Source organism: Gopherus flavomarginatus, chromosome 5 (genome assembly GCF_025201925.1).
Source record: "Gopherus flavomarginatus isolate rGopFla2 chromosome 5, rGopFla2.mat.asm, whole genome shotgun sequence".
In the NCBI taxonomy this organism is placed as follows: Eukaryota; Metazoa; Chordata; order Testudines; family Testudinidae; genus Gopherus; species Gopherus flavomarginatus.
In genome coordinates, this window is record NC_066621.1 from 42,480,874 (window position 1) to 42,496,181 (window position 15,308).

Consider the following 15,308-nt stretch of genomic DNA (forward strand, 5'->3'; position numbering starts at 1 on the left):
GGAGCTGGTGGGCTGAGTGGAGCCTTTTCTCTGGAGCGTGTGAGGCTCAGACTTGGGGTGTCAGGATTTTGCTGGTACTTTCTGGGGCTTGTTGTTTCTCCCCCAGACTGATGCATGTTTTCAGTGACTATTTGATGGTGTCCATCCTGCGCTCGAAATGTGTGTATGAGGATGTGTGTTAATTTTCAGTTCTAACACATTGCGGCTGTGTCTATTAGCGTTGATTTTTGGCTAATATTGTCCTTGGCTTCCTATCCAATACTTGAACTGATTAAGAACAAACATCATGGCAGTAATACAGAATAAATGACTTTTCCCTCCAGGGGTGGCATTCTTCCCTCTCCCAGAACGGGGTCAGCTCTGAGCGCCCCTTTCCGGGGGCTCCCTGATCCCTGATTCTGGAGGGATGGGACTTTAATTTTATCGGTATCATGGCCTCAGTGTTACTGAAACGCCACGGCAGGTGTGAATTGAGATGCCGAGCTGCACCATTAAGCCTGCCCTGCTGGCTTTGCAGCAGCTGCGCTCCGAGCAGCGGAGGATGCGGGGTGAGGCGGACATGGAGCCAGTGCCAGCCCATTTAGTGAAGCTCTTTGGCCAGTGGATGAGCATCCCCAGAGTGTCCATCATTCACCCCACAATCTGGGACCCCATTCCCATGCGTGTGGCTTATGGGTGCACTCCCCACCCTCAGCCTCCACTGATCTGTTCTTCGGCTGTCACCTCCGATAGCATAGCAGCTGTCCTGCTCTGCTAATGATGGCTTCATTAATGCCCTGCTAGCCTGCGTCCGGGGTGGCTGCTCCCTCTGGCAGCCTCCATCTCCCTGACAGGTAGCCCACCAGTTGGCTGAGTACTTCGCAGGATGGGGACGCAGGGCTCTGGCATCCAACGGGGTCTGAAAGCACCTTCTGTTCCAGTGAGTGAAGAGCCAGCTCTCTTTTCTGCTGATGCAAAGGGGTAGCATGGGCGGGAGGGGCACGTTGCCCTGCAGGAAGTGGGTTTCGGGGGGGGGGAACCACACTTTGGGGTGGGAGAGGGAATAAGCCAGGAAGGCTCATTCTGTATGGGATAGCTGGGGGATTAGGGTATCGAACTCCATCTCCCCAAGGCCCTTCGTTCTGTGCTGCCCGTGTCATCCCTGCATGGGCCAGACCCAGAGACCCTGGCTGGCACTGGAGAGGGACGTTTGTAGGGTTCCAGCACGACACGGGGGTCAGTTTGGTTCCGTTTGGTAGTGCTTCCCCACTTCCCCTAAGCCTGACCCTGGACAGACGGTGTCCTCTCCCGTGCGGGGTGGAGAAGTGATCCTTCCACCTGAGCCCCATTTCTCCCTGCTTTGAAATTCAGGGCACTCCAGCCCAGATGCTCCCATTGAAGTCAGTGGGAGTTAGGCACCTAAATACCTTTTGAGGTTCTAGACCCTCAAGTCCCCCCACTTTACAGGCGTGAGAAGACAGCTGGAATAGCCCTGCAGACTAAGATCCACGTTCAAAAGGATTTTACACTCCCACCAAAGGCAGGCTTTTCCCTCTATCTCTGAATTTCTTTCAGTGTGCCTCCAACTGGTGAGATGAGATTTTTTCCAGGTAACTTGTATGTTTTATGTCCCTTACAATTCTGGGAAGTCTGGGCAAGTTCTCTGGCCTGAGCTGTACAGAAGGTCAGACTAGATGATCACAATGGTCCCTTTCAGCCTTGCGATCTGTGAATTGGTGGAGTGTGCAGCAGCCCCAGCCATGGCTCAGAAGGGGACCTGGATGTTTAACCACAGCCAATATCCAGCACCGGGTGCTGATGAGGATGAAGTCCCACTCGGCACCTCGGGAGCGCTTTGTCCTGGTGCTTACGCCGTTGGCTGGAGGGAAAGCAGCAGGCATGATGCCAGCTAACGTCTTTCATGATTCGGGTTTCTGCTTTGGCCCTTCCTCCATCTCCTTTTGTTTTAAAGCAGCAAAATGGGAAAGGGGGTGACGAGGGGAGGGGAGGAAAAGGAACAGTTCCATTAATGGAGGAATTCTAAGCACGTGGTTCCTCTCTGAAAGCTCCGGGGCCCAGAAGTTTTGAATCTTTCCCCAAGAGATGGTTACTGCTCTGCGGCCTGCTCTGGCCAGGTGGGGGTGTGACACACGGGGAGGTGGAAACTCCTGTGGGGAGAGTGGGAGGGGCTGCTGTTCATAAGAAGGACCTGCTGGTCCTGCCTCTGCGGAAGGGTCCTAGGAGAGAGGGAGGCAGGAAGATGCTGCTCTTGCAGAGGGATGTTGGGGGAGAGAAAGGGATGGGCAAGAAAACAAAACCGGGAGTTCCAGAACTCGGTCCTTCCCCTCTTGGCTGCCTGAAAAGCACTTGTGCACTATAGAGAGAGCCCCCAAGGAAAGCAAGCCGTGGGGAGGGGGGAGCCAGCCGGGTGGCACAGCCAGTGGGGTCCCATGAGGCTGGCCGAGGGGAAGGCCACGGGGCCTGCAACTATGGCAGCAGTGCTTAGCCATTGGTGAGACCCAGCCAAGACAGACAGGGCAGGGCTCCCTCCCACGAGTTGGGCAGGGTGCATGGCCATGAGTGGGCAGCGGGCTCCCACATGAAGGTGGCCAGTGTGCCCGGCTCGTGGGGAACCAGGCCCCCAGTGGGGTTAGCAGAGGTGAAGAGCAGAGGAGGCAGTTGGTCAGCAATAGCCGTGGGGGTGTCTGTTCTGTTCTGCTTGGGGTTTGATCTCACGCCCCGCTCCGTGGCACCCGGGCACCTCAGCACGAGTGCATTGTTTCCTTACGTGAGTTATCCCCCACTGCGTGCCCATGTTTCAGAAACCTTTGAGGAGCACGGGGTGCAGCTGTGCTCTCTGATATAGGGAGATCAGGGGCTATTGGCCGGAGCGAGGTCTGATTCACCCCCAGCAATACCCTACCTGGGAGGCAGGCGGATGGGCTGCACAGCTCTGTGAGCCGTAGTTAATGTTTCTAAGAGTGGCTGAGCTGGAAAATCCAGCTGGGGCCCTGGGTGAGAGACAGGTTTGTTTCTCCCCCGGGTGCCTGCTTCATTACTGACTAGCAGTGCCTAACCTGGGGAAAGGAGCTGCTGGAGCAATCAGTCACTGGGGGACAGTGGTAGGGCTGCCGTGCGCATGTGAATCCCGGAGAGCTGCACAGGCCAGACAGTGACTGCCACTGAGCTGCAGGCCCAGCCAGCCTCAGGGGTCCTGGCTCTGTCCTCCTCGTGACAAGCAGCCCTGCTGAGAGAGAGCAAATGCATTCTCCTCTGCTGGGCTAAACGGTAGCCCTGCGCAGAAAAGCCCACCCAGGAAAACGCAGCTCCAATGCTTTCTCTGTGTCGAAGGCAGGGTGGTGTCACCAGTACCCGGGAGGCAGGAACTCCTGAATTCTAATCCGCCCTTTGCCACTGATTCTCCTTCGGATCTTGGGCAGGTCACTCAGCCTCTGTGCCTCATTTCCCCTGCCCAGAAACAGGGATGATGGATGTTAACAGGACAGGACGACAGCTCTGTGTGCGTGAGATCCAGGAGAGAGATGAGGAGCTAGCCTAACTTGGCCTCTTCCCCCCCCACCCTGGGTTGCTTGGAGGAGAGCAGCTAGCTACCTTGGAAGTAATTGCAGGCTAGAGCTGCATGTGCTGAGAGGCACTGGAGGGACCCTGAGCCTGTGCGTGTGGAGGACATTTGATCTCTCTCCAGCGAGGTATCTGCATTCACAGGGGGCATCCCAGGTGTGTCCTGGGGGGATGAGCCCTTGTCCCTCGCAAGACTGGCTGTGATCAGCTAAGGGAATTATCCTTAGGAACGTCACATGCTCTGTTGAACTTCCTGGACAGGAGTCCCAGGCTTTCAGCGCCGTTATTAATTAATAAAACTGACACTGAGAGAAACCAGAGTGCCCCAGAGCTGGGAGCTGAGCAGTGGCCTTACGCCTCGCAGGCTGGGCAGCAGAGAGCCCGTGGCTTTGGCACTAACACACCATGATTGTTCCCACCGCCTCTCAGACTGGGCTTAGTGCAAACTGGCCTTCCCCATCCCCAGGCACTGCAAGAGCATCCTCGGCTCAGGGGCCCTTTTGCTGAGATCTGTGCCAGCAGCACCCCAGCCTTGTGGCTAATTACTCTCTGGACGGAAGTCGGGGGTGGAGAGGAATGTCAATGCCACGTGGGGAGTGGAGAGTGGGCATAGCGAAGACGGTGAAAGGAAGGAGGGGACTGACTGGCTAACAGCTCCAGTTGAGAAGGCCCATTGTGCTCTCTGGGCCTCCCTGTGAAGGGCAGCTAATGCCAGACAGATCTGAATGGCTGCTTGTGCGCAGTGCCCCTCGCATCTCCCCCCTGGCTCTGTGGGTCCATTGATCGTCCCTCGCCTGCCCCTGCCAAGTGAAAGGACGCGCGGCGTCGATGTAAAAGGAAGGGACAGTGGCTGGGCACCAAGCTGGAGGGGGATGGGGGAAGCTGCCAAGCGAGAGAAAAGAAATGGGATTGTCAGGGCTGGCTAATAACAGCGAGCAGAATAAGGGGACTTTAGAAGTTAATTTCCTGTTCCTGAGATGTAGTGTGGATGGTATTTCTACTTCCATCTCCTAGGAGACAAAGGGGCTGCGCTGCCTCTGGAATACTAATGGGAGCAGGGCCATGCACCGGGGAGCTGGGCGGAGGAGACGGGGGCTGCTGAAAGCAGCAGGGAAGCTTTGGAATGAGTGGGGGACTTGGTGCTTCTGAGGGGTCAGCAAACATCAGCATGGGGCAGCATCTAGCCCTTTACTCTCAACTAGCCCCTCCGAGCACCTGCCTCCTAACTTTGGCTGTGCCAGCAGCAAAGCCCAGCGATCTCAGCATGGCTGTGTTTGCACCGAGCACGGTCTGGCCTCTCTTGATTTTCTCACTGGCAGCCTGTGGGAGCTGGGAGCTGCCAGGATCTGACATTTTTTGGGGGGTCACATTTAAAGTGCTGTTGCAGTGCTGTGAAAACACCATATCCTAGATTGCTATGGCTGCAAGGGTACCTGGGTGATCCCCGATGCTCTGGTTGAGCCATTCGTGATCTTACTGGGAGAGGCCAAGTGCCCTCCTCCCATACCATTGGGAAGAGCCTGGGGTTTTCAGTTATGTTCAAATGAAGCCATTTCCCTTGAGGCTGGGGGTTCGGGTTGGGGCCGAGGACTCCCGGGGCTACGTATGGGCATGGAGTTCTGTGTGGGAAGACGGTCCAACGGGGCTAACACACCCTGATGCAGAGATCCGGAGCAGGCCAGGGCTCCCTCAGCATCTCCTCGGGGTGGTATCTTGGTGAGAAGAGACAGGAAGAGAAGCTGGCATGAGGGATCTCTCCCCCACCCTCCTTCCCTGCCAAGACACGATCACCAAGGATACCAGCACAGGCTGTAGCTGTGTTTGCTAAAGGGGAAGAAAGAGAATCTCTCTTCGAACAGACCCGGGAGGCTTCTACTAGGGCAGGCGGTAGCAGGGGGAGAGTGAAGGGAGTTTTCTACGAGGGGGAATGTGTGTTGCTTCAGGCTTGCAAAAGACAAGCAAATAGCAGCCATATGGGAAGAAGAAAGTGAATTGCACCAGGGTGTTGGCATCACTGCTGGGAGGCTGTGTGGGCTGGGGGTCTGAGCACATGCTGGGAGCCAGCAAATGGCAAAGTCTAATCCCAACCTTGAGCCTGCCTTGCTGTGTGGCTGGGACCCATCACTTCACCCTTCCTGGGTCTGTTTCTCCATCTGTGAGGGGCGGGGAGGCTGCCTTCCTCCCAAGGCTCCACTGGTGTTTGTACAATGCTTTGAACCTGCCAAGTGCCACCCGGCTGGTGCTCGGTATTACTGTCTAGGAGTCTTCTAATTCCACTGTGTGAGTCAGACAGCAAGGGGCCTCACCCAGGATTGGCTGCCTACTAGCTCCTTCCTGTGACTGCTGTGCAGGCTGGGAAAGGAAGGGTGCTCAGGGTGTGGTGCTGATCACACAGGATATGTCTACACTGCAACGAAGCGCAAAACAACAACAAAGCACCAAGCAACATGGATGCATCCCTGCTCTGGGGTCATTGGCATGTACCTGACTGTCTTTGCACACCAACACCCCTGGCAGGACGTTAAAACCACTGGTGTAGTGCCGGGAGCATCCGTGTGGTCTGATCATCGACTTGTGAGATGTAAAGTGACACTGAGCTTCCAATTAAAACAGTGCCGGGGTCATCAATCTCCAGTAGCCAAGCTTGAGCATGCAGGGCTTGTTAAAAAACTGGATGAAGTTCTGGATGCACTTCCTCAGTCAGATACAATAAACGGTGACTCTGCCTGGTCGTCTTTTAAGGAAATAGTGTTCAGTGTGTCTAAAGACGTCCTCGGCTTTGTGAAGAGGAAGCATCACTACTGATTTAATGAGATAAAGCAACTCCTGACTTCCATGCCTGCTCTTCGCATGTTGTGGATAAACAACAAAAACTTATCTGTTAAAAAAATGGCTTATTCCCATATAGAGTGCAAACTAAGCTTCTCCATGGGAAGGGGAGCTGGTGGAAAATGAAAGCCACGCGGCTTCCGTAAGCAGCAGACCCAAAAGGCTCCAAGCAGGTTTTTGCTGAGCTGAAGACCATGTATGGCCCACCATCTAATGGTACCAGCCCTGTCTGGAGTGCAGATGCATCACTGCGACTGACCAGTCATGGGCAAATTCTGAGAAGATGGGATGAGCACTTTAATAAGGTTTAGAACTAGCTACTGGCCACCACCTCAGCATCAGTGCCTGGTGATCTTGAACCAGGGCTGCCCGGGGGGGGGGGGCCCACAAGAGTTTTTCAGGGACCCTGGAGCGGGGTCCTTCACTTGCTCCGGGGGCCCGGGAAAACTCTCATGGGGCCCGGGCCCCCAGAGCTGCTTCTGCTCCGGGTCTTCAGTGGCAATTCGGCTGCGGGGGCATCCTTCCGTTCCAGGACCCGCTGCTGAAGTGCCGAGTCTTCGGCAGCAATTTGGTGGCGGGAGCCCCCCACCGCCAAAGACCCCAGGCCCCCTGAATCCGCTGGGCGGCCCTGTCTTGAACAACTTCCAATTCCAGGCCAACTCTCAATCCTGCCGCACGTCTCTGAATTATGAACAGCTGCCAAGCAAATGACAAACAGCAAAGCAGAAGGTTCAGGTAGTGTTCCTGGGGCGATCTTCAAATGTGGGGGCCAGAAGCCGTCCAGGAAGTTCACTGGCCTCTACTTCAGGTTTGGGAACTGGGGTCTGTGCCCCAGGAACAAACACTGTTCACTTGGACAAAAGAAAAGGCAATCATGCTTCTTGCAGTAACCATCCTGGCCTCTCGCTCCTTGCCAATGCAGGAAAGATGCTCACCAGAGTCATGTTAATTGATCAACTCATGGAGAAGATGCTGCCTAAGCCAGTGTGGCTTCTTCTGGCATGATCTTCACACTCTTCCAGATTCAGGGGAAATGTCATGAGCAGAATCAAGAGCTATATGTTGTTTTTGTCGCGCTTACTAAGGCCTTTGATTGTGTAGCTCAAGATGGCCTGTGGACTGTCCTCCAAGTTTGGTTACCCTGATGAGTTTGTCAACATTATTAAATCTTTCCATGCGGGAATGCAGGTTCTTGTCCTTCACCCAGGCTGCTTCTCAGCTCCCTTTGTTGTCACCAATGGAGGAAAACAAGGCTGCGTTCTTGCTCCGACATTATTTAGTATCGTGTTTGCAGCTGTTCTAATACATGCATTCAGAGACATTGATTGTGACATTTTATATGCAGTACCATATGAATGGAGGTGTTTTGAATCTGCATTGCCTGCATGTGAAGACAAAGATTATGAAATAATTATTCAGGCATTACTGCTTGCTGCTGATTGTGCTGTACTGGCCAATAACGTCCGGGGCATTTTTGCTTCCTGACTGCTTTGTGCATGCAGCAAACTGTTGAGCCTGCAGAAGACAGAAGCCATGGTCCAGCCTTGACAAGGAAGTACTGCATCTCCTCCAGTTGTGTCCATCGACGAGGTAATCAACAAGTTTTGCTGACAAGGCAGTTGTTGCGAAGTCCCCGGGCGATGCTCTGGAACTGCTCCCCACAAAGCCAGTCAGGACTTTGGGGAGCCTCCTCTCCTTTGGAGCAGACTTTTTCAGGGCAAGAAGCTCACACGTCTTCACCTCATGGGTCTCTGCTTGGAGCATTCAGCATCCTCTGCCCCTCCGTGTGCTTCCCACAATGAACCCGCCCCAGCGGGGTCCTGGGGAAGCCACAGGGTCCTGCACCCCTACTTCACAGTCAGATGTGACTCTTAGCCAACCAGTAAAACAGAGGTTTATTCGATGACAGGAACACGGTCTAAAACAGAGCTTGTAGGTACAGAGAACCGGACCTCTCGGCTGAGTCCATTCTGGGGGGGGCGGGCAGTGAGCCAGACACCCACGTCTGCCCTCACTCCTCGTCCCCAGCCAGCCCCAGACTGAAAATCCCCTCCAGTCCCTCCTTCTCTGCTCAGTTCCTTTCCCGGGCCAGGAGGTCACCTGATCTCTTTGTCTCCAACACCTTCAGTTGGCACCTTTGCAGAGAAGGGGCCCAGGCCATCAGTTGCTAGGAGACAGAGTGTCAGGCATTTAGGTGCACTGGCCCTTTGCTCTGCTAGATACTTAAGAACTGCCTAGGGGACACTGAGGCACCAACACAGTATTCAGAGAAAACATTAAGAACATTCCTAGTTCATCACGGCAGTGTCGTTTCATAAAATGCAGTGATTGCTGGCAACATTATGAAGTGCACTGGGGCAACCAACACAGCCTTTGTAATACATCCGGGTCGTCTCTGGAATGAATATGGTGTCAGACTACAAAAAAATGTTTTCCCCACCATCGTCACCCCACTCCTCTACAGCTGCGATACGTGGACTGCTTATCAACGCCACATGGAATGCTTGGCCCAGTTCTGCCTATGATGTCTGCGGTGGATAATGGGAATTGAATGCCAGATTTTGGTTCCAAACATTGAGGTCCTTGAGTACTGTCACATCAGCAGCATAGAAGCTTTCATGTGGAGCACGCAGCTGAGACATGCGCTCATGTGGGTTATATGTGTGATGGCATAATTCCAAAGGGCGTCTTTTATGGAGAATTGCGGAATAGAACAAGAAAATGTTGTAAAGACACTTTTCAGGCCAACCTCCAGTCTTGCAGCTTTGGCCTCAACACCCGGGAGCCCTTAGCCCACTACGAGACCCGATGGTGGCCGCTCTGCCACCGTGGACTGAAAGGCTTCAAGAGCTGGTGCATGGCTGCAGTCAAGGAAAGACGTACGAGGTGCATATTCGTTTACAGTTGTTTTTGTCTGTGGCACTTGCAGATGGGGGCTGCAGGACCGAAACTGGTCTTTGGTCTCATCTCAGGACCCGCAATAACTGACAGCAGCTCCGTCCATCAAACTCGACAGGAGACTCCATCATCACGCTGCAGAAAAAGACTCACTGCAGCAAGTCTCAGAGCCCGGGTCAGCTGACTGGGGCTTGCGGGACTGGAGCTACAGAGCTAAAAATAGCAATGTGGGCGTCCCTGCTCGGGCTTGGAGACCCTTCCCCCTGGTGGGCTCCAGCCCGAGCCCCACCATCTACACTGCTGTTTTTAGCCCTATAGCTTGAGTCAGTTGACCCAGGCTCTGAGACTTGGCATCACAAGGCTTTTTTTTCCCAGTGTAGACATGCCCGTGTGGGGCCTGGTGTTGATGTGGGGGAGTCAGGCTTGTTCTGCTCCCTGCTGTACAGTCCAGGAGGGGATCCTGCCGCCCAGACTCAGGGAATCTCACCCACAAAACTGATGCTCCGCTAACCCTGGAGGTGGGATGCTGGGGCAGTGCCCACACCTACAGCAGCCAAGGAGTCTCTGCCTGTCCATCCCCTCCTCCCAGAGCAGAGCAGGCCTGCCAGGACCAATGCTGCCAGGATATGGGCCTGCCTGAACCTCTGCCCGGCCCTTGAACTGGACCCCCAGCGAGGGTCAGCCCTGTTCAGCTGCGCTCCTCCCGGTACCTTTGCTGGGCAGGATCCTTGAGGGCGTCTTCCCCAGGCTCTGCAGGCCTAGCCGCACCCTCAGTGACACCCGCTGGGCTTGATCCCTCGTTCCCAGGTGCCCGATGTCGCCCTTGGTTCTGGTGCAAGTGGCAGTGTCCAGCTCTCTGGGAGCTGGGGCAGCTGACTGGCTGTGAGAGGCACAGGAGAGCGGGGAACGGGGCCCTGATGGGTGCTGGGTTGGTCCAGCGCCCTTGACAGGGGCTAGGGGAGTGGAAAGCAGTGAGGCCTGGCTGCAGCCGGTAGAGCTGGCTGATGTGACTCTGAGGGCGGCAGGGGAGCTGAACCTTTGAGCGAGAAAGTGACATGTGGGAACTTGGTGCTTTCTGTTTGGTCCCTCATGCTGGTTTCCAATGACCTCCCCCGCCCCTTGTTTGTTTATGGCCATTTAGTTCTCTCCCCATTGGGTGCATTCATGGAGCAGAGCATCAAACTCAGCTTGATGTTGGCCATCACGGTTCTAAGCACCCGCCGCATATGGTTCCTGTACGCAAAAACACCCAGGCAATTCCACAATTGGCTCTGCCCGCTCTGCTATGTGAAAACAGACTCCTCACTCCCCTGCCTCCTGCCCGTCGTGAGCCCTCATTTCCCCCTCCTAGCGACCCTGGTTGGGTTCCAGATCTTCCTGTTCATTGGAAAGGCTCGGAGGTGTCAGTTACACAGGTCGGGGGGTGGGGAGGGTGCATTAGTGAACAGCTAATCCATTTTCAAAATCCCTGCTATGTTATCCTGGGAAGCAGATTATTGTAATGCTGTAAGTAGAGACTTTTATAAACCTCCCTTTGCTCAGCAGAGCAGAAGGATCAGTATTAAAAAAAAAAAAAAGTGCTGGAGGGAAATTTTTAGCCTGGAAATAATTATCGTGCCGTGCTGTCACGGAGCAGTTTGAGAGCTCTGCTGTCAGGGACGCTCTGGGAACTGGACACCTGGCCCGGGCTCCTTTGAGAGCCTGCTTCGAAGCTCTCCGCTCCAACAAGCCAAGGGTTGTTTTGTCACTCACTTAAGTGGAAGCAGTGGCAGAGTTGGGCCTGGAACCCCAGAGTCCTGCCCCCGATCTGACCGCTAGACACACATCTAGTGGGATGGAGCTCCAGCCCCACCCAGGCTGGTGAGAGGAGACACGGTGGGCAGCTTCTGCTTTCCTGTGTGAAGCCTGAGCCTTGACACTTCAGAGAGAGTTTGGGGGCTTGTCTGGTTTTTGGGTGTGAATGGGGGGGGAGTAGCCCCCCATGGATCCCCGGCTCATAGATAGTCTCTGCTGTTCCCCCAGCACTTCCGAGGCTGGGGTTTAGACCAGGATTGATGCCCAGAGCAGACAGCCCTTTCCAGGCCACTTAGCATGAGTGAGAGCTGTGTTTGCAGCATCCTCCTCCCCGGAGCAATTGATTGAGTCCTTCCCTCCTTCACATGTGGTAAATGTGAGCTTGAGTGATGGGGGCTCTCTGGCAAAGAGACTCGGCTCCTGCAGGAGAGCTCTTTCCTGCCAATCTGCAGTTACAGAGCCGGGCCGGCTGCTGTGGCCAAGCCTTCGCCTGCAGATTGAAAAACGCTGTCCAGATCCCCCTCCTCAGTGCTACTCATGTTGCCTAGTGAGTGCTGCCTAGGGAGCCCCATGAACCAGGGAGGGACCTGAGCCGCATCTGCATCGGATCCAACCGTCCCCATAGGCCCCAGGGGGCCTGGATCCAGGATTCTGGTTCAGTCCCATCTCTGCTGCAGATCTGGGACTCATGAAGACCACAGGCCCCACCCAGCCATGCTCAGCCTCCTGGTGGAGCGTGGCATGCTGGGAAAGCAAGCGTTGCCTCCACAGGCTGCACCTATTGGGGTTAAGGGTCAAGGCGGGTGCCCAAGGTGTGGCCCTAGATGGCATCTGGGGTTCTGTCTTGACGCTGGGCATGGGAGCCGGTTTAGGAGACCCCCTCTGGATGGGAAGGAAGCGGATCAGAAAGGACTGGAGCCCCGTGGGATCCCACAGGCCCTGTCCCCTCTAGCCCCAAGCCGATCTGCAGTGTCATCTTCATTTGGCTCGTTACTGAAGTGGAAGGGAGAACTTCGAACCCCAGGCTGCACTTGCCTCTCTCTAGAGTCCGATGTGCTTAGTGTGGTGGCTGTCATGCCATGGTGGGTTTGATGTACCGCCCTTGCTGCTCCCTTCTCCCTTGAAGCCTCTCAGGTTCAGAATGAGACGCAAGGGACAGAAGGAGAAACATGTTCCCCTCTCACTGTCTCCAGGGTGGAGCAAACTTCCCAGTGCAGGGCACTCAGAAGGGGGTTACAGGCAGGGCTGTGATTGTCCCACTCAACCTCAGCGATCAGGGTGTGGGGGCAGCTGTGGCAGTCGCCCATGCAGGGTGTGTCCTGCACCCAGGGGACAGGAGTATCGAGGGCTGTGTGAGCGCCCCAGCCCGAGCCCTGCACTCCTGCCACCCCCAGGGCTGTCGGGGCTGGGATATCAAGGTGTTGGGGCCGGGGGGTGATGGATGCTGCCAAGCCAGGGGCGTTGGGGATGGGGAATCTGCTGCTTGCCTTGCTGGGGATAGCTGGGGGAGAAACAGGAGTGTTAGAACAGGTGCTGCCTCCCTGTGCTGCAGTGCTGTGGGGCAGGTGGGGGCTGGCCAGCCGGGTGCACGGGGGCCCCATCTCTGGGGCTGGGTGCTCAGCCATGGAGCCAGGAGCTTGCAGCTCAGCCCTGCTCTTACATCAGGGCTGCAGGCTGGGCTGCCTTAGGTGTAATTAAAGCTGACACTGATGAGCTGCTCAGCACAGCTGTGGTGAAGGAAGCCCTGGCCAAGAGCAGTGCCCCCAGCCCCAGGGCCAGCCCCGCTGTCTGCCAGGCACATGCCTCCCGGGGCCAGGGCAGCTCCTTCCCCTGCAGCCCCCCTCCGGGCTTGTGCTCAGCCCCTGGGGACACATGCCGTCTGCCCCATGCTGCCTGGGCTGGCCCCCTCCATCTCCTGCACTAGCCCCATCCTGGCTGCATGCTCCATGCCATCACCTGGCCCTGATACTCCCCCAGCAGTGTCAGATGTGAGGCAGGACGTCCCAGGTGCCGGGGGCTCCCCCTCCAAGGCTGTGGCAGGGCCAGCAGGTGACAGCAGCTGCTCTGGGCGGGGCACTGAATGTAATTCAGTCAAGCCTGGGTATTGCCACCTGTCCTGCATTCTGCTGCTCTTGGTGCCCTCCATGTGCCCAGCCCAAACACTGAGAGAGCCCAGGGCAGCTGGGTTAAGCTGATGGCCCAAGCCTTGCTGGTGGTCTCAGGAGGTATTTGTGGTATCCACTGAGCTCAGACCTCGCCTGCAGAGAGCAGTCGGAACACAGCAGTTCTGACCCAAAAATAATCTCAGAACTTGGCAAAAGTTCCCAGAGCCCCAAGACCACATCCTGGCCTGGCCCAGCTTGACGTGTGTCCTGGTCCCATTTAACTTAATTGGCAGCTTGTGCTCAGCAGAGGCCACCACTGAAATAGCAGGGAGTCTGGGGGCAGTTTGGGGGCCACAGGCAAAGCCATGGGGTGAGGAAGTAGCAAGATACAGCTGGGGTGCCTGGGCAGAGCTGGATGGGGCCCAGGGAAGGGATAGCTGGGGGTGAGGAGGGGGCTGCAGGTCAGCACTGGGGTGCCTGGGCAGAGTTGGGTGGAGTCCAGGGCTGGGATAACTGAGAGGCTGCAGGTCAGCACTGGTGTGCATGGGCAGAGCTGGGTGGGGCCCAGGACTGGGATAACTGGGAGCTGCAGGTCAAGCCTGGGGTGCCTGGGCAGAGCTGAGTTGAGGACCCAGGTGATGCTGCAGGTCACGGATGAAGCAGCCCTGAAGGTGTCACAGCACTTCCCTCAGCTGCCTCTGGTTCTAGCTAGCGCCTCCTCATGGGCTCCTTCTGGGCACCCAGGCACATGTCATTTGATTTTATCTGCTAGTCACACAAGGAGCTGGGGTGGATGGGTGCTGGGGAGCATCTCTGGTGCCAGTGCCTCTTGCTGAGCGGGTGGGGGAGAGCATCCCGGGAGGCTGCTGGTGGATGGAGAAGGGGCACCACTGCCTGTGGCATAGATCCTGGTGCAGGGTCCCACTGGTGCCCCTGAGTTCTCAGAGTGGGTGTGAGCTACGTAGCTTTTCTGCGTGCGGTTCTGGTTGCCCCAGCACCAAAGAGTTCTATTGGAATTGTTAAAGATGCGGAGAAGGGCAACAGAAATGCTGGGGACTGGAACAGCGTCCATGTGAGGAGAGATTCACAGCTAAGGTAGAGCCTATCAGGTGGTGCAGAGTTGGGATTATGTTTTCCAAAGTTCATTACTTTACATTGCCCAGCACTGAATTTCATCTGCCATGTTTTGCCCAGTCACCCAGTTTAGTGAGATCCCTTTGTAACTCTCTGCAGTCTGCTTTGGACTTCTCTCTCTTGAGTAATTTGGATCATCGGCAAATTTTGCCACCTCATTGCTTACCCGTTCTCCAGATCATTTGTGAATAGAGTGCCCTGGTCCCAGGACAGGCCCCTGGGGGACCCTGCTATTTACCTCTCTCCAGTCTGAAACCTGACTATCAATTCCTACCCTTTGTTTCCTATCTTTTAACCAGTTACCGATCCATGAGAGAACCTTCCCTCTTATCCTAAGGACTCTCCAGTTCCTTCAGACCCTCACTCCTAACTGGCAGCCTTGGATTCTCTTAGCCACTTGACAAGAGCCTATGCCAGGCCCAACCCCCTGCGGGTGCAAGGAGTGGAGCACCACAGGGGGTGAAGTGAGATCCAGCTGTTTGATTGCGGGAGCCCCTAGGAGTGCCCCAGTCCTGGGCCAGGACCCTGTTGTGCAAGGCGTTGTACAGACCCACAATGGAAGGATGGTCCCTGCCCTGTTAGACTCTGGGAGAGCGTCCCATCCGGCGTCCTGGTGCCTGCTGGATACACAGCGCCGCATGCCATCCCCGCAGTTAGAACCACGCTGCTCCTCTGTGACTGGGTTTCTTGGGCACGGCCAAGCCAAGGCATAGCATCTTAACCAGCCTCGTCACAGCAGCCCTGTTGCCATTAGAGATTTGGGCTCTGCTTTTCAAACCTGGGTGCCTACAGTTAACCCTTCCATGGGCCCCTGTGGCCAGCAGGACTCCCGGGCGCTAGTGCCTCTGAGAATCGAGTCGTTGGTTTGGGTGTCCTCCATGTGACATCCAAGTCTGAAAATGTCAGCCAGGTCTTCTCTGTGGTGCTGGGAGGAAAGTGGCAGCTGCAGGGGGACAGACTGGCCCTGGCTATGAACAGGGCTGTGGA

At 55.8% G+C, this 15,308-nt stretch overlaps 1 protein-coding gene across 2 annotated transcripts in view; it reads left to right on the forward strand.

Moving 5' to 3' along the window:
- The window catches only part of B4GALNT4 (beta-1,4-N-acetyl-galactosaminyltransferase 4), a 140,869-nt gene that overhangs the window by 62,115 nt on the left and 63,446 nt on the right, over positions 1 to 15,308 (forward strand). The window lies entirely within an intron of this gene.